General features: G+C 42.8%; 1 protein-coding gene across 3 annotated transcripts in view; it reads right to left on the bottom strand.

Moving 5' to 3' along the window:
- Positions 1-19,721, bottom strand: part of sox1a (SRY-box transcription factor 1a) — an 81,877-nt gene that overhangs the window by 44,377 nt on the left and 17,779 nt on the right. The gene's annotated exons all lie outside the window — the stretch shown is intronic.

Here is a 19,721-nt window from a genome sequence, read left to right as displayed (position 1 = left end):
TTTTTAATTAATTACTCTTGTTGGTGTCATTAGCAGGCTCCATAACTCCTGATTTGCATTGGTGTCTATGATAAATAAATAAATATTAGATAACACAAGCTAATAAAAGACTGGAGTGTTCCATTCTTCACACACACACACACACACACCCCACCCCTCTAACCTATTGTAACCCCCCAGCCTTGCCCACCTCCCCCCAAGGCAGAAGCAGAGCAATCCCCTGTAGAAGTACTATAATTACAACGTTTCCACATCCAAATAACTAGTGGTTTACATAAGTCCCGCACGAGCTGCTCACTGTTCAGAAACTATTCTTGCTATATCCCGGTCTCCCCCCTCTAATACAAATGCTGCTGAACAATGTGTGACCTCCCACAATGCACATGATGTAAGTTAAAGTAAAAATGAAAAGTTCACTTTGTCCAAGCTTACATCCAATTTACCTCCTTAAATGTGGACTGAATTCCAGCTCAGTCACTGATTAAATTCCATCTCTTTGAGGCTAATTAATCATTTCCATTGTGTCCAATATTGTCATAAGAAAGGTGCTTAGTTGACACTTTAATTCATGAAATGTGGCACCTCTCGTCTAATGCGATCAGTACAATACGCCAACAGTAGCAAGAAATAGACTCTAGTTCAATGGAGATTATTAATTATACTCAATATAGATATTGACAGAGACAAAGCATATGAAGATGATCATATATATGGAAGCTTACTGGAAATATAACAAATTTGCAGTTAAAAATCATGGTCTGAAGCCCTTTTTGGGGGAGGGGGATCACATGTCCATAACTTTAAAACATAGTTTACAAAACAGGAATACACAGACGTTCGCAAATTTTGTCTTGTATGTACTCAAGAGGCAGGTATCCAAATGTTCTTTCCTCCACTGAATTTTGCAGCATCCCCTCATATCACATTTGATCCTAATTTATCCCCCCAAAAAAGGACATCGTATGGAAATTGTGCAATTTTATTACTTCTGCCCGTTCAGTGCCTGAACCAATGCCATTGTCCTGCTTCTTCTTCATTGACCCCATCCTGCCTCCACCCATCTGCTCCAACAAGGTGATGTTTATCTCCAGCAGGAGGAAATTAAAGCCTTGCTTCATGAGCAGCAGATATGCAAATCTTATACAGTGCAAATAGATTGCGAAGCTCACACAACGGACAGTGGCGTATTGGGACACCCATTGAGCCCCAGTGATTTGAAATCCAAATCAAGACATGCGGAATTACAAGACACACATGGGCTTTCTGGGAAAAAAAAAAGAAAAAAATCTGCACGTTGAGATATTAAGGGAAATAAATAGACGAGAAGATGAAGAATTAATGTTGGAGTGAAAATTAAAAAAAAAAAAAGCCAGATTATTTATTCAGCTGCTCCGTCAGTGTAGATATGTTTTAATAACTTTTGTTCAACCACAGGTGAACGCTTATCAGAAGACATGACACACACACACACACACACACAAGAGAGTGATAGAGAGAGCGAGAAAGAGAGAGAGAGCATGGAAATACACTCCTCTGATATCACCATTACATGGGATATGTATTTTCTTGAACTCACAAAATTGGAAAGTAATAGTGGCCATGCAAAATGCCTTGCAGTTGTGGAGTATGTAATTTTGATATGCATTAGTGTTATTGTCAGGAAGGGTGTATGGGCTGTTTCCTTGTGTGATTGCAGGTCTGGCTTGTATTGTGGGAGGGAAGCAGACAGGAGAAGATAGTATTAAACCTGTCCTTGCCATTCCAATCTGTCTGCATGTTTCTCTTTATCATTCTGCAGTTTCTATCCACTTACGCTATAATTAAGTTTCCTGACCCCTGCCTTGCAGCCTTAACTAGGCATTGGGAAATATACAGCCACTGCAGATCTCATGCCTGATGTGCTCTCTCTCTCTCTCTCTCTCTCTCTCTCTCTCTCTTTCTTTTCCCTCCCGCCTCCCTCTCTTGTCTCCTTCCCTGTTTCAGAAAATCTCTCTCCCACCGTCTCCCTCATTCTCTCTCTGAGTCTCCATGGCACTATAATGGAATAAGAATTATTAATCGAGTAATTGTGTGGAACACATTAGTTTGCACTGAATTTCTCTCATTTTCGATGCTTGATTATCAGGCTGTTGGACAGACTCTACCCTCTCCCTTCACGTCTATACCCACCACTCTCTAAACACATAAGAAATGCCCCCCCCCCCCCCCCCCCCCCCCCCACACACACACACACACACACACACACACACACACACACACAGACTGGGCTGGACCACACTTTTCTAACCGTATAATCTCTCCCTCTTTATAATGCACATACTTGGACACACATACACAGTGGACTTAAGTATCACACCTGATGCTTAATGTTTGTGAGGTGGAGAAGCGAAAGCCTTCTGGTGATGGGAGAGTTTTGTAATGTCCCTTTAACCTTCACTCTGTCTCATAAAAAAGTCAAACGTGCAGAAAACAACCTCTAGCATATGTACAACCATAAATTACAAAAACAGAAGGGGGGGGGGGATGCCTAAAAGCCAGACACAGACGTGTTGGCAGTAACACCCATCATAAAAACCCCACTTCAATCATAATTAGTCTAATTAATTTAAATCAGTGTTGGATGCCTATCTAAATACAGTGACAACATAAAATGAACATCCACCCTGCAGCACATAGCCTCAGCCTATACGTTCCCATAGTGAAACACACCCTCGTAGGATTAGAGCAGAAGAATAGGGGGATTATTATTTCATGACCTTTCAATCCGCTGCCTGTCAGGTTGAACTAAAGCCATATATGCTGCTGGAGGACTAATCTCCTTCTCCCTTTGTGTCCGCAAGGGATGTGTCATTTCTTTATCCCCTCTATCCAGATTTAGTCCATAAAATAAACTTCCTAGCCTGATCTGATAAGAAGCCATCTCCTTACCGGGATAAGGCTGTGGTGCCTCGTCTCCCTGCTTCCCCATAGCCGTATTTTTGGGTGTCAGATAACTCAGACGGGGATGGGAACAGTCAGGAAATGCCACTTTGTCTGTCTGGGAGCAGGTGACAACAAAAACGACAGTGACTCTGATTAGAAAACACCCCCACCCCACCCACCCATCACCCCGGCACAACCACCACTCTCCATTTTCCTTTCTCTCTTTCTAAAACTACTAAAAATCACATATTATCAACACTTGCTAGGCAGTGCGTTAAACACAAATAAATTGATGTTTGCAGGCACACGGACACAGACATGACACACCAGACTCGCTGCACAGACATGCACTCCTGATTATTTTGTTATCACTTCATCTTAATTTGGTAAGTCATCACTGATTCAGCTGTCAGCCTGGACCAAGATCTGCTGATCTGACCATTGCTGCCTGCCCCCATTCTGTCTCCTGTTTCCTTCCTCCCTGTGCTATTTTTCTTAATTATTTAATGGGCATAAATCATGTTTCACCAGCTTCCTTAAAGCCACCACACTATTTGACTGGATATTATTCTTCATGCTTGCAGTTCTTTTATGAGGCACACACTCCCCCCGAAGGTCACAACCTACAGGTGGCACAAATGAGCAATAGGGATTGGGGGGGAGAGGTTTGATGCATCCAGTAAAGCAGTAAAGCACATATATGTTTAAAAAAAAACATGCTGTAAAATTGCTTTAGAAGTGTTTTTGATGCTGCATCTGAAAATAAGGAATCAATTTTGTCATTTAAAAAAAAAGTTTTCTTTTAAATTACAACTAAGGGGTACGAGGTGGCCATGTCTAATCACAGACTAAACAAAGGCATTATTAGTCCACACTGCACAGGCTTTAAGATTAAAATTCTCCCGAAAACAGCAGAAGGAAACACATGAACCAGAAATAAAATAAATGCTTGGAAGTGGAGGTGGGGGGGTCATCGCGTCCCGCTGTGCAAAAATCAGCAGCAGAGTCGATTTTCAGCAATTAAATATCAGCAAACATAGGCAAAGATTTGGACTTGAAGCAACAATTTATACTTGACTGGATATTTTTAAAGTGTGTGTGTGTGTGTGTGGGGGGGGGGGGGGGGGGGGGGATGAAGGAAAGACTCTATTAGGCCATAAATAAATAAATATTTTTATGCTGTCTGATTATGTAAATATCTCAAGGTCTCCATCTTGTTTTTATCCCCCTATCATACATTCAAGGTTTTCTGTTTTTTGTTTTGTTTTTTTGCCTGGAAAAAAAAAATTCGACAGAGTTTGTTTCTTCCGTTAAAAAAGACTGTTAGGACCCATCCAAGTGACCAGTCCCCCCCATCATCACCAGCACCACCAAAGTGTAAGTGTTGCAATTCATTGTGAACCATGCCCACGCTGAAATGCCCTTCTGCTATGGACCTCTCGCGGTGGCCGGAGCACCTGTTCCCCGGCGCCTGTTGATTTCAGGACACTGCTCCTATACACGGCATTATGGCTTTGATTGTTACGGAGGAATGTTTGTGCTTGTCCACAAAACGGGATCTCCAACACGGGCTACAATGTCGCCTCCAATTCGACACCACCGGGGGAAAAATAGGGAAAAAACCAGGTGCATTTACAGAAAGCAGTGGCTATTTATGCGCACTGTGGCACCAAATTGCTTAAAATAAGCGGACACGAATGAAGAGGGGAAGAAAAAAATACTCAATGCTATCATAAAAGAGACAAAAATGTCTCTTTTAAAATGTCACAGTTGTGGTGATAAGAATCTGAGGATGCAGGGAGGACTTTGGTGAGAAGTGACTAATTACCCTGTGGACCGTCCTGATAGTGGAGAATAATTAGAATCACACAAAAGACCCCAAAGCAGCATCTGAATAACAAGAGCAACATTTTCAATAGAAAATTTAATTTGATTTTGTTGCGAGCTCCCTCCGTGCACTCGAAAGGGAAACTGAGAGAAAGCATATAAGAGGAGAAAGGAAAAACACACGCGCACACACACGCAAGATACAGAGAAAAACGTCTTCCCGGGACGTTTTTTTGGTTTTTGTTTTTTTTTTAAGAAGAAAAAAAAGCTGACAAAACCCACGGAAGGCAGAAAAAAAAAACAAGTGCACGGCCTACACGGTGGCTTATATATTCACAATTAGAGCGATTAGATAGGAAGCATTCATTAAACACGGATTAAATAAAATAACCCGGTTTATTATGAAAGCAGCAGCTAAAAGTTTTGTTATCATTTGGCCCCGTTTGATAAGAAAATTAATCAAATATTACAAATTATGTAAATAAAAATGTTATCTGTTGCAGAATTCTTTATATCATAATGACAGCCTTAAATGGAGAATTTAAGGCTGCCATTGTGGAGAATTTTAACCCGTTTTGTTTTTTGTTTTTTTAAACTGCCAGACTCAGGAGTGAAATAATAAATAGCACATATAGGAGAATTTAAGGATTTGAAGGCCAAACACAGGAGCACATTAATTGCTTCTTAAATTTTGTTATGTGAATATAAAAATATAGCTGTTAAAAAGCAGCTGCACTTAAAAGAATTAACACAGCATCATAAGTACAATTTGCAGTCTGGATGGAGAAATAGAAATGAAGCAGAAACTGGTGATATCGATGAAAAATTGCACACAAAAACCTGTTCTCCAATCATTTTCCAAAGCCTTTTCTGCATGGCCTATATAGATGGGCATATGCTAACTATTATGTAGGCCATATTACATGCAAATGGTGTAAGAGTGCTTTAGAAGATTAGAAGATAGACACCCGGCCCGCAGTGGGCTGAGAGGAGTGGGCTCTCCTCCAAGACTGTGTCCTATCTCCTCAGGACTGAAAAAAGCATCCTAATCCTTTACCTTTCATAGTGATCTAAAGCCGATTTAAAACTGTCACTACCCTAGTTTGTGTTTATTTCATGTTCATCTGCAGCTCAAGGCGATACTCTGCACACCCACTTATGACATGAGCAAAAAGATGTGTGCATATGTGCGTGTGTGTGTGTGTCTCAGAGGAGAAGAGAGAGCAAGACTGCAAAACATAACGAGAAACTCAGAGAGAGCGAGAGAGAGAGAGGGGAAGGGTGTGTACAGCTAACTGACCAGTGGATGAAGAAGTGGCCATTGTGTGCGTGTGATCCGACTGCACTAATTATTTTCCTTTTCAGGTGCTCAGAGTTTGTCCTTTGAGGCTCAGACATCCACCTCTTATTTCATGCGTTGTCTAACAAAACCAAGCAACTCAGCTTGAATTCGCTTCCAAAAATACACTCTCCCACACAAACAGATAGTCCAGAAGACGGATGCGTAAACACAGTCTCTCTCTGTCTCACACCCACACACACACAGACACGCACACAAGCACAGGTATACACACTCAATAACACAAACCATTGACCGCTGAGCCGGCAGGCCTACAGGCATACCGCCTTCCTCTTCTCTCCCTCCTGCTCCTCAAGGCCTTACTGTATTATTCTGTAAGCAGCAAGAGCCCAGCATTGACAGAGCTAATCACTGGAGGCAAGAGCTCTCTCTCTCTTTCTCACACACACACACACACACACACAGAATGATTGACACACAATGGCAGCGAATCTATGCAGTGCCCCCCCTGTCTTGCTTTTTGCTTTCTCTCTCAGCTGAAAAGACAAGGGGGGAGGTGAGTATGATGTGTGTGTCTATGCTTGTGCATGTGTGTGTGTTAGTGGTGGTGCTGAGGTGGGGGGTGTTACAAGCAGTGATGTCCAACAAACCGAAACACAGCCAGAAGAGAAGTGAAGACGGCAAAAGATGAGCCTGTGACTAATGCTGTTGCTATCCCTACTCCTAATCCGCCCCACTCCGTTAGGTGCAGTCTGGAGAGAGTCTCAACCCCTCTCATATGAATATGATCCCTGTGCTGGCTGAAGCCCAGCAAACCACTGATCCTGTTATCATCTCGCTGGTGAGAAAAAGAGAAGAAAGGGAGAGACAGAGAAAAAGAGCTTTGTTTGTTATTTACACAGGCCTCCCGTGTCACATACTCCCAACTCTATATTTCTCTATAATTTTGAGCCTTAAAAATCCTCGACCAATAATATGGTATTTACATAACAGGTGATAGAGCCGGGCTGCCCGGTAATTGTAAGGTTTTCCGTCCAACCCTCCTGGCTTTCGCACATAAAAGAGTGAGAAATTGAATATATGAACACTGCATTTTTTCCAAATGTGTTGACAGAAAGTTGAAGAGAAAGTTGCTATTCTGCCGTTTTACTGCAGAATCAGTCCTGTCCACGGTGACTTGGTGGCAAAACAGAAATCCACTGGGCAACATTTTTAAGATATGAGTAAATGAGCAGCGTCTTTCTTTGTCAGGCATTTGTAGCTGGACAATGACACAGAAAGCAAATATGGGAGTTTGGGAAATCCTCCTTCAGAGGAATTTGACATCTTCTCTTCCTGTCAGAGATTTACTTTTAGAATTAGATCCAAAGAAATGTTCACATATTTTTTCACCCTAAAGCCTCAAATGCTGTATACAGCTATTAGAATGTATGCTGTTTGCTTTTTTCTCTAGGAGTGTATTGTCAGTCACATTACACATGTAAGACCAGGACTATTAATGACTGCTGAATGTATTTTTAGTGTGTTTGTGTTTTCTGTATTCTTGTTGCTTGCAGAAAGATAAAGATTCAAAGTGAACTAAACCCAAAATTTCCAGAATTCTGTTGTTGTACAGTTAAAATACCTTGACAAAGTTATTTACTCAAGTTGTGAGCAAATTCTTGATGTTCAATTGAGTTATGCCCAGAAACTTATCATTAAAACTATTAAAGTTGCCGTTGAGATTGTAATTTCACAACTATGAGTAATTTAATGTAAAGTATTTACCATCAGATTGTTTGTGCTACTACTAAATTTAGATACGTCCATTGCAAAGATCACTTATGTAAAAATATCTCTGTTAACATCGTGACAATGAGGTTTTTGCCAAACACAAGCAAATCCCACAATTGATGTAACAAGATCCTGATTTATTTAGTGTTGTTTTGACAATGTGCGGCCAGTTGTTATCTGGCTGACATGTGCTGGTTGCCCAAGGTGACAGGAAGTGGTGTAGTTAATTAAAGAGTGGACAGCACTCCAGACTCCACTCACACACTCCTGGTATTGTCATAAGCACCACTCCTACCACACACTCCCTCAAGAGTCATTTTCCTCTGTTTCTTAGGACATAGAGGGCCGTGCCATGCCCTCCAGGGCACTGAAGCACTCTCTGGTGAGTCTCTTATGGACTTGTGAATGCACAGATGCGTGCGCAGTCTGCAGTCGCCATCTCTGCATAGACTCATCCAGATAGCCAGCAGATAACACTTTCAATTCAGTTTGATATTATCGTTTTTCTTTTCTTAGAGAAATATGAACCTGTCACATGGGGCGCCTTACAGATTTGTTACATAGTTCCACGGTAGATAAATCCAACAATAGAGGCCAAGGCCTTGCCCCCCTCTGCATGGACTGTTAGCAAAGTTGCAGTGCTAATCAGTAGGAGAGGATCACATCTGGTCTGACAGCAGCTGCATCACTGTTTAGAGGAGCTGCCAGTGTGAGAAACACACCGGTCGATTCTCTTTTCTCCCTGGACAGAGTGGGTGTTCTTCTCATTCATTTCTTCTTTCTCAGTCCTTTTCTTTGAGCTAGCCAATTAACCTGGGAGCAGTGCACTAATGAGTTCCCTCTGGTGGCTCCGCGCCACTCTATGGAAAAGAGGGAAGAGCAGGGTGAGCAGAGAGGGGAAAGAAGAGAGGGGTCAGCGAGGGAAAGCTTGGGACTGCATGGGGGAGTGGGGGTTACAGACATGGCAGAGGCAGAGGGGGGTAAGAGTTTTGAGAAAAGGGTGAAGAAGGGCTGATAAAAGGGTGAGGAGAGGGGAGGGGCGAGAACAGAAAGGTTCAGGGCAAGGAAAATATGGGATGGGTTGATGCAGGAGGAGAAGGGACAGAACACCATCCAGTTGGCCACTACGGGCCTATCACCAAGACATTGTCAGCCAGACAATGGGCTTATCAGCCTCCTTTTCACACCAGTCTGATTAACTGGGAGGAATGGGAGGAAGAGGAGGGGAAGGGAAAGGGTACGTCCTTGTACCAGCCCAGTAAATGTCAGAGAATGGGCCAGACCCCGGGACTAGCCTCATGGATTGAGTATACATCACTGAGAAAATGGGAACAGTTTAAAACCCACTGTAAAACCCACATCTTCCCCATATGTGTGTTAACTGCGGAGGGAGATGCGTCTGTAATAAATCTACAACCTTTGTAAATGCATCTCGCCAGCCAGATTAGCAAGGAAGCGATAAGCACCTTGGAGCACCATTAGCTAAATCAGTGTGTGTGTGTGTGTGTGTGTGTGTGTGTGTGTGTGTGTGTGTGTGTGTGTGTGTGTGTGTGTGTGTGTGTGTGTGTGTGTCATCAGTCACACAAGCACCATAAAGCAGAGAAAGGTGCAAGATTAGTAGATGCTAAGTTTAGAGAGAGTGGAAATATAAAATATTAAAAAATTCCACGTGATGTGCAAAAATTTAAAAAATGAATTGTTGCTCAAACGAATCAGCGACGCACACATTCGGATGACTGATCTGAAATAAAATTGTTGCATACTGCAAAACTTTACAATGCACACCAAATCACAAAGGTCGAAACATTAAAAGAAAGCATGCCTTCTCAAATATGATCATCTGTTTGCAACCTCTGGATTATTGTGAGTACATATTTGGGAGTGGCCCTAACACATATTTGATCACACTGCCTTGCCTGCCAGCTGTACTTCTGAAGCTTGGTGAGAGCCGTGTGAAACAAATGACTAAGAGCAGGCTGGAGCAAAATTGTTTGTGACATTGTTCAATTAGTCTCCCGGGATATTGATCCCAGCTTGTTTGTTTACTTGCTTACTGCTTCCCATTTGTATGGCCTCAAGAACCATCTGTCACAGAGAAAGCGAGTGACTGAGTGAGATAAGGCGGGTAGAAGGTGACGGTGAGGCAGGAAGAATGATTTGCAACATGACAGCAGAGATGGCAAAACTTCTGAGCGCAGGCTTAATATTATATAGGAGGAAATAAGTATGGCAGAGAGATCCTTTACAGCACATTGCTTGAAATGTTCTCCAAAGTAAAACCTTTATAGAAATTTTAAAAAAGAAAAGAAATCATAAACCAAATGATACCATTTTAGTGGGGAGTGTTATAAAACCAATGCTTGGAGCAACAAGTGGTTGCAGTCTTCTTGTTCTTCATTTCCTTCTTTTTTTTCCCTCCTCCATTTCTTTCTTTTTTTTTCAAAAGAAAGGATGCAGTAATTAGAGGGTAGACCAGGTGGAAGTACACAACTCAAGAGCCCCAGCGCTTGCTCGCCCTCTCCTTCACAGGAAGATAGGGAGAGGGGATGTGGAGATGTGGAGGAGGGTAGAAGAGGGTGAACGTGACTGGAGAGGAGAAAGTGGCAGAAGAATACAGCTAGGTAAAATTTAAAAAAAAAACGGGAAGAGGGGGAGCAACAGCCGAGCTTGGGAGCATATTGGGTCAAAGAAAATAAAACGTGTCATTTAGCCAAAGAAAGAAGATGAGAGCAGTGTGCACAGCGAGGGGTGGGGGCGAGAGCTGGGATGGCTGGGTGAGGTGAAGGGGGAGGTAGAGGCGAGGTTAGCTGTTAAATAAGGTGGGGGTCATAAGAGAGGGGGTGGATGCCCACCGTGATACAAATGAGGGACTGCAGGCAGGGGGGGCCACCCACAGTACAACTTGGCCAACAAAGGTGCTTCTGTCTTGGCCTCCCTCCTCCACAGACCTCCTTGAGAGGACAGGATTCCATTAGCAAGCTGCAGAACCTGGGGTCTATTCAACCGCCCGTCCAGGCCTGACTGTGGACGAACATACAGACACACGCGCACATGCACGCATGCACAATGACCCACACACGTGCTCATGGAGCACACATGCATGCACTCATTCACAGTCACTCACTAACACACATCCACAACACCGCTAATTAATCCTCAGATTACCCAGCCAATTATTACCACACTTGTACTAATTAGAAATTATTTAAAGCATTTCCCAATTAGGGTTTACATGCTCAGTTGGGCAGGAGTCTGCCTCAATAAACCAACTGGTTTTAGTGTGGGGGGGAATGGTAAGCTCATTCATATACACATGTATTTTGGTGTGCACTCTCTCTCAAATACACACACGCACGCACAAATACATGCATTTCAGGATCTGACTGTGGTAATCAGGCCTTCTCAACGAGCCCCTCTGTTAGGACGAGGGGGATGAGGACAGACAAGAGGAAGAAAGAGAAAGAAATAAAACAACAAAAGACATGCTCCTTCAGTGCTGCTGCAATACTGTAGGCTGCTCTTGTTAGGGCTGGGGACAGTGATTAGGAGAGGCCACAATAAGACCCGCCAGGAAACACATGCCAATTAGGTTACCAGGAGAACCACGGGCCCGCATCACTATGGGAAACCCACTAGTCTCCACACTGCAAGGCCCAGAGGCACACATATGCACACTCACAGGCACCTATGGCACATCCCCTACTATTTTGATTACATTATGACTTGAATAAGAAGAAGGTGAGGGGAAAACATGAAGGTGCAAAAGAAGACAAGACAAAATGACGGTGTTAAGGTAAAAGGAAAAGCAGCTGCTTGATTAAAGGAATAAACTTTAAGTTGAAGGGGTTTTGTAGTTATTCTCTAGTTTGTCTCCTTGTGTTTCTCAGTATTTCCTCTTGTCTGCTGCATCTTCTTATTTGTGTCTCTAATTCCTCTTTTCCACTTGGACCTTCTCAGCTCTACTCAACTCAACCGCTCTACTCGGTTTCAGTCGTTTTACATTACAACTGAGTACCACCCGAATGTGGTTGGGGACACTAAAGCAATGCGGTCGAAAGTCCTGTGATGTCATTTGTATGCGACCAAACAAAACAGAAAAATAGAAGACAGTGGAAGACTAACCCTAACCCTGCTGCTAAACTGATGGCAAGCATCTGGACCTGGTTGTGGAGATTTTTCCTTCATTGCTGGGTTTCAAAAACGGCGTTTTTGATTTTTGGGAAGGAGTTGCTCTCACGACTCACTGAGTGACGCCACCGATCGGCCAATTAGTGGCATGCAGTCTGGTGACGTCACATTTTTTGGTTCGACTCAGATTGTTTGGCACCCCAGCCCAGTGAGTAACAAAACTACCACCTAATGGAAAACTCTAAAACCCCCAAACCAAAAACTGTAGTCAAGTTGAGCTGATAGGCCAAACTGAGTAGGTTTTAGCAGTAAAGGCCTAGCAGGTTATTTTTGTCATTTCCTGTTTTATTTTGATAGTCACTTGCCTTCTGTTTCAGTTGATTTGATGCCCGTTTCCCAACTTTATGATGTCTTCCCTTCTAAGATTAATTTCATGTTTTCTTAGCTCCTCTTATAAATTGCCTTGTGTATTTGTTCCCACCTCTCTACGTCCTCACCTTTTTGTTCAGTTAAAAGTTGTCCTGTTTAACCTCACCTGCCATCCAGCATTCTTTGGGTCCTAATCTCAACAAGGCTGCGCTTTTACATTCCTGCTGTTGATTAAAAGTTTACCTTCGAGTCAGCATGCAGCTTTCAGCTAGGCAAAGATGAAGGCAGAACAAACAAGGGAGTGAGAAAGAGAAGAAAAAAACACCCGGGCTCCAGTGGGATAGCAGGAGTGCGACTTCAGGGAGAATTATTACCAGATCGAATTACAGGCTCATCCATGAGTGACATGTAAGCCTCAGATACACACTCAAATGTTTACAGCACCGATATTTGCTCAAGCACGATGTTATCAGGCCTCGATGTAATACTCAAGGCTTTTGTTCTGACTTGCGTGGCAACATTCACCATGTCTGCAGATGCAATAACCAAGAAGAAGATAGCAGCGGCACAATGTTTGCCAGCAGTGTTGTCCCGAGGAGCTGTGACATGACCCAGGCAGAACAGAGAGAAAACTCACTCTGGAGTCTTTGCGCTGATGTGATGATGGCTGAGATGTTGATTAATGCGCGCAGTCCCTGTTATTAAATAAACAGGGTGAATACACAAAATATATTGAATAAATTAAAGCGTGAACTGATCTCCACTGCGACATCCAGCTCATTAGAATGCATGAGGAAACGATGTTCTGATTGCGACAAGAGTCACTTATTAAGCCATGTTTGTCCCCCGCCAGAGCACCACTCTCTGCACTCCCCCATCCCTCCCCCTTTCTCCCCCCAAAACACCTTACCCCCTCTTGCCCACCACACAATCCACACCAAATCCCTCACTCTCCCGCTAAACGCTCCCCGACTTAACTTCCCCTTCCCAATGGACATCGCCAACAAACCACTAACCCTCTCTTCTCTTTACCTCACCTCCCTCCCACCCCCCCTTTCCGCCCTTAATTTTCCTCCACCTCCTCCCCCTTCTACTTCTCCTCCGCTGGGATCTGTGTCATCATTTTAATTAATTTCTAATCAGGCGAGAGTAAACTAATCAGGGAAGGCGTTAAACAATGACAGCTCTGCCTGCTCAGCCTCACACTGGGGGCTGCCATTACTGTTCAGCATTGCTGAGAAGAACTGCACACTGATAAACAACTCAGTGTAGATGTGGCTATCTGCGCTCATCTTCTCTCTCGCTCACATGTTAATAAGCGGTATACTGCATCGTATACATGGCCTGCTTCTAGACTTGGACACGAGTTGAGGACTTGATTGGTGCAAGATTAAATTACGGTTCACTTTTGTACGATTACTTTCATATTCATCTTTGTGCATAGATTTGTGATTGAATAAACATATCAGTTCAAGGACACGTGATGGAAATGCATGTAAATGATCAGAATGGTCAAATAAATAACCTAACCCTGTCTGAATGGAACAGTATGTATCTGCTTAGAATGGTTTGCACAAAGACTGCAGTTATCTGTAGGCGGCCAGATCCCACCAAGGCTGAGCCATTCTGAAAAACAGACAGACAGAGGCAGAGAGAGGGAGAGGGAGCACTTCTGGGCAATACATTAAGTGAGACAATGTAACAAGAGAGCCTTGATTAACCTCTTCCGGGCTAACCTTGTGCCTAAAATACCTTAAACCAACGTAAGCAGGCCGTAATTGGCAAATTCTAACTGTATGATTGCATGACAAAGAATGTGATGGCAGATGATGACAAAAAATTAGTTAATGACCACCATCACATGGAAGTGAACATTTTCTAGGTGCTTTCTGAATCTGGAATCTGAGTGAGCCATCAGTCACGCTTTAGCCTAGGCTACGTGTCTGCAAACTGAGGCTGGCCTCACCGCGGGCGCTGACGGGTGAAACTGAGTTACAACTCTAGGTGTTATGAAGAAAGAGGTTTTTATGTCTCTCTCATCAAAGCGTTGTAACAGGACCTGATTTCTCCTCCTGCAAGTGCCATGGCAACTAATGACCATCGACCTAAAAAACAAAGACCATTGGTAGTTACGTGACACACAAGCAAACACGAGTGCGCTCACAGAAATGCACGCGCACACACACACACAGACACAACACTGGGGTAATAATTTCTTGTAAACTTTGTGTAAAGTCACACAACATCACAAAATCAAAGGAAGAAGAATATGAAGAAGATATTTCAGGAAGAAAAACTACACAGAGTGTGTTAAAAACGATCTTTTTTTTTTAAGTTACCCCACCTCCCCTCCATCCTTGCCCTCTTTGCCAAGTATTAGATTCCCATGCCAACCGCTTCCCTGGGATAGAATAAGGATTGCGGAGGTGGGAAGCTGAAACCCTTCCATAACATGTCAAACAACGATGGAATCCAAAGCGCAAGAGGGAGAGAAAAAGGGTTAGAGGCAGATTTTCTACGGGGAGAAAGAAACTGTCACATCATCAGATTGGTTATTCTAAGTGGAGGGATGTGGGTATGGGGGCGGGGAGGGAAGGAGGGACGGGGTGGCAGAGGCTTGGGCTGGCAGAATCTGGCAGCGATACACGATGGCGGTATTTCCACTAAAATAATCAGCCCCCAGGCAACGGAAGGGGGTGGGGAGGGTTTTTTTTGGGAGGGGGAGCAGGGAAGAGCAACACAGAGAGGTTAGGGATTGTAGGGTTAGGAGAAGGAGTTGGGGTGGGTGATGGAGAGGGAGGATACAAGGGAGGGAAATAGCGAGATTGAGAGAAAGAAAAACTGGGAAGCCAACCAAGGAAATCCTGCTTCTCAGATATGCAGCTGTGGAATTAAAATTGGTATAAAAACACGAGAACAAAAATATACTTCACACTTCACAAGCCTATTGAAGGGTAGAGCGGTGGGAGGGGGAAGATGTGCCACTCTAAACTGGCACTGATACCTCAGGCACAAGGGGGTAAACAGCTATTCTCACTTTGTCTGCTGCAGTGGTTTCAGGGGGTGAGTGAGTAAGTGAGGTGCCTGCAGGGGTCTCATCAGGCTACGGGGCGAGCTCAAGAGAGAAGACAAGAGCTCCTCGAAGATGAAGAAACGCAAAAATGCCCCCGTGAAACAATTTCTACACTTCTGCGTCCCCTTGAGCGCATCGTAACGTAACAGCGAGGCATTGATTTATGATCAAACGACCGTGATCGTCACTCAAATTCAATAATAACAACCTTCACAATCAAAGGCTCTCTAAATATACTGTACCTCCACTTGAGGCCAGGATTAGGCCTTTCTGCGCGCACATTTATGTTGATGTGCTGCATTACTGAACAAAGAACTATCAGAATCGGAAACAACCATGCAAACACACAGATGAACGACAAATCAATTAATTTGAAACACGGAAAAATAAACTGCACAAACCCACATCGTGTTCGATTGCTAAAATACAAACGGCCCCTATTAAGAAATTTCACATAGGCGAGCGAGACAAAACGAGTATGGCATAAACACACAAACCTGGAAGTGCGGCTCATACATCAATTCCAATTTAAAGGAATTGAAAGTTGCATTTCTCATAGAAGCAGGAAAAAACACAGCTTTTCATGATATAAAGATGAAAAAAACTAATTAATGACTGAGAGCTCTGAAAGTCGCGTTATCAAAACCAGCCTACTGGAGTGTGACGCCACTAAAATAATACAATCATCAAGCATAATGAGTGAGTTAAGAAGTTTCTCTTATTGCATGTATTAGAGTCAATGGTTGCAGCTGAGCATTGTGTTATTTCATCACTGTAGAGACTTGATCTTAATACGAATCTCTATGTAACACAAACCCATTCATGCAGCCTGCCTTTCCCCCTCTGATTCAATTATCATGTGCTCTTTTTGAGAGATATTCAATTAAAATGGCTCCCCCCTTTTAATTTATCTGAAAATAATTTGGCAAATATAAATAATAATTTCAAAAGGCTGCACATATGTAACCATGTGCACACACAGGCTTAACTTGGCCAAACTAAGTACAGCAAGCGGGCGACTAACATTCATCTTGTTTAACAGGACATATATGATTACTGATTCCATATTTTTGCATTTATTGGGCCACAGTTTTTTCTTAAAGTTTTCTTTTTAAGATGGCTAATGAGAGAAAAAAAACCTCTTAGTTACATGATGAACACTGGAAAAGGAAGGACAATTGCGTGACCATGAAATCATGAAAGGGAAAGAAAAAGACAGAGAGAACAGCAAAACTACCTTATTCAGAAGGCAGCCTTTTTGTTGGGAGTATTCTCTACTGAATCTGCCGGCTTTCATTTCATTTCTCTGACATTCTCTCTGTCTGACCATCCAAGTCCTCTCCTGAGACAGATGAGTGGAAGCAGAGTTCCAGAGAGAGCTATCAGGATTAGGATAATTAATATCATCTCATTTCACTGTGATCCTCTCCGTGGCCCACTGCACACACAAGGACAGGATGCAGCGAATATTGTGGCAAGAGTATCCAGTCGGCTGTCAATCTAGGCCGCGGAGCACCCCCCCTCCACCCCCCCAAACACACACACATACACACAACCCAACTCGCTCACATACAAATGCACCCTCCTCAGTGGCTAAATTGCAGTTTGAGAGACGACAGAGGAGAGGCAGCGGTGGCAGCGGTGGTGGGGGGGCCGCCGGGGCCCGAGGGACGCCATACAATGGAGCGTGCGGCTGACCAGCGTTCAGGTGAAATTGAATTGGAAATCTTCCATGGCTGGTTAGCATAACAAAGGGCCTCGTGGCTTTAGACAAAGGCTGCTTCTCTAATGCACAAAATCAATCTCTCTACGGGCTTGGTGCATTGTTCCCTCCCGCCATACAGGTGTTCCTTCAATGGTCCTTAATCAAAAGTGTCAAAACAAAGTTAAGAGTTATCTCTGCTCCTCCGCATCTGCTTCTGCAGAGCAGAAAGAGGAAAAGAGACCAGACACTCAGGAAGGCAAACAGCTGAGTGAATATGTGTGCGGGCATGTGTGTGTGTGTGTGTGTGTGTGTGTGTGTGTGTGTGTGTGTGTGTGTGTGTATACAGGATGCTGAATGCACTACATCCTACACCACAGTCTGTTGGTGTTAAAGTTGTGTCGCCAAAGAAGCCTAATCACATTTTTCTCCTCAGCCCTGTCCGCATGTGAGCAACTGGTACTCTGTGATGTGATCACTGAGCAAATCCAGGCATGAAAAGAAAGCAGAAGTTTGTCCCGCATGCTTATTTCACAGGAAAAGAGGGTGGCAGCAGCGAGGAATCATTTTTGAAAGATCTCTTCTTTTACAAATGCACCCTGCGCATCATTTCTCATCTCTATCTTCAATCTGAAGGCCTGATTGCTAATATTGGTAGTAGTTGCCTTTCTCTCTGAAGGTTGTTTAACAATGAAAAACACAATTACACCTCTTATGCACCCCCCCACCATCCCCAACTCCCTTCTGCTCCAATTCACTATAACACTCGTCCCACTCACTCCATTTCTCAGACCTTGACTTGTTCAGACTGGATTGAATCAAAGAAGAATAGTTAAAACACTAAATAGAGACCTTAGTCCATGGCCTTTTTCTCTTTCAGTCTGTATGTAGGCAAACAGATTCATCCACTATGAGGAGGTAAGAGTTATAGTTCTCCCTGGCTTTATGTACTCACTTCTGCTCCAGAGCGTGTAACATGATATTTATACACCTGAACTTTAAGTGGCCTATATGACACTGTAGTTGCTACCAGCACCAAAAAAAAGTCTTTAATGACTGTCAAAGATCTTTCATCTTGTGTTTTTCCAGTGGGCTGAACACAATAAATTCATACATTCTTTATGGAGAGTGTATGTATTGTATGGGTATTTTGATAAGGATTACTATATGCATAATAACGTACATAAAATGTAGACTAATCCCATCTCCTAATAAGTAGCATCACAGGCTCAACGCCTCCAGTTTGACAGCCGCCAGACAACAATCTAACCACTACACATCCCTCTTGAACATTAGATACCATGTGGTTTAAAATGTCAGATAAGTGGCAAAGAAATCTCTGCATAATACACTTTAAACCGGCATTTTCAGATTACAGCAAAAGGGGCAGCAATGTGATACAAGCTGTTTCCAAACATTACTAAGCTTTGTTTTTTTCTTGCAGTAACTTATTAATATGACTTAAATGTCGTTGCCCAATGTGGTAGCAATAAAAATCACAATGTGATTTGCATTTAGATTGTTTCTTTATAAGTCTTTTCTTTACCAAAGTGCTTGAAGACATGAGGCCATCTATCTAAAAGCCGAGTTTGAACCAGAAATAGACCTTTTAAAGGTATAATGATCCTAAGCACACAATCTACCAAGAGCTCGCTCTAGAAAAAAAAGTAAAACAAATCATTATTGAAAAGTTTTCAAATTTGTGGCACTTTAGACTTTAAAAAGAAATACTCAAATTATCTTGCAGCTCAATTGAGTTTGCACTGAGGAGTGGTCAGATTTTTCAGCAAACTAATGGGACAAACCAGTACACAATTATGCAAAAAGAAGAAAAAAATGCATTTTGGCATATAATTGACATCTGTACAAAGTCAGAGTCAAGCTTGTTCATCAGCCATGAGAAAGCTTTCAACACTAAAATGCTCCATGTGAAACCAGGAGAGACATCCTGCTGGACATTTCTCCTGGACTGCTTAGTAATGTGTCAGTAAAGCATGTGGTTACTTCATGCACTACATTTTTAATGACTAGTAATTAGTTACCTATTACATTTTAAAAGAAAACTTTCCAACACTGTACATTACTGTACAAAAGTCTTGAGCCACCCCTCTTTTCTTTGCTATATTACTTCTCGTGAGCCAGTTTTTAACAATAGCTCTCCAGGCTTTCTGAAGGTCTTTCAAAGAATTTCTTTGAACATTGGCTGCTTTTTCACTTATTTTCTGTCCAGTCCTTGCACCTGATCATTTTGAGAGGAATTTTCTTTTGTTTTTTTAAGCAGTTTAACACTGACCTATGAATCATTCATTCAAGTAAACAAAAGGCATGTAATTCAGGGTTGTGTAACCAGTGTTGTCTCTACAAATAACAGACAGCTTGACAAAGAACCAGTTTTAAATCGTATCTTAAGGCACTTTGGTATTAGCAGCCTGTCACAATCCAAATAATTTGTTCCCATTCTTTTTTAGTTGAATCTACAAATAATGACAAAGATAAGACAGTTTGACAGGCCTAAAGTAGTATTTTTGCACCAATAAGATTCCTGGAGAGCTATTTGCCAAAAACTTGGCTTATCTCAGCATGGTGTGCAGAGCGTTCTTAAAAAACACTGAAGGAACTGGACAAGT

This window comes from Perissodus microlepis, chromosome 16 (assembly GCF_051167445.1).
Source record: "Perissodus microlepis isolate ML-2025 ecotype Zambia chromosome 16, ASM5116744v1, whole genome shotgun sequence".
Lineage (NCBI taxonomy): Eukaryota > Metazoa > Chordata > Actinopteri > Cichliformes > Cichlidae > Perissodus > Perissodus microlepis.
This window is presented reverse-complemented; position numbering and strand designations above follow the sequence as displayed.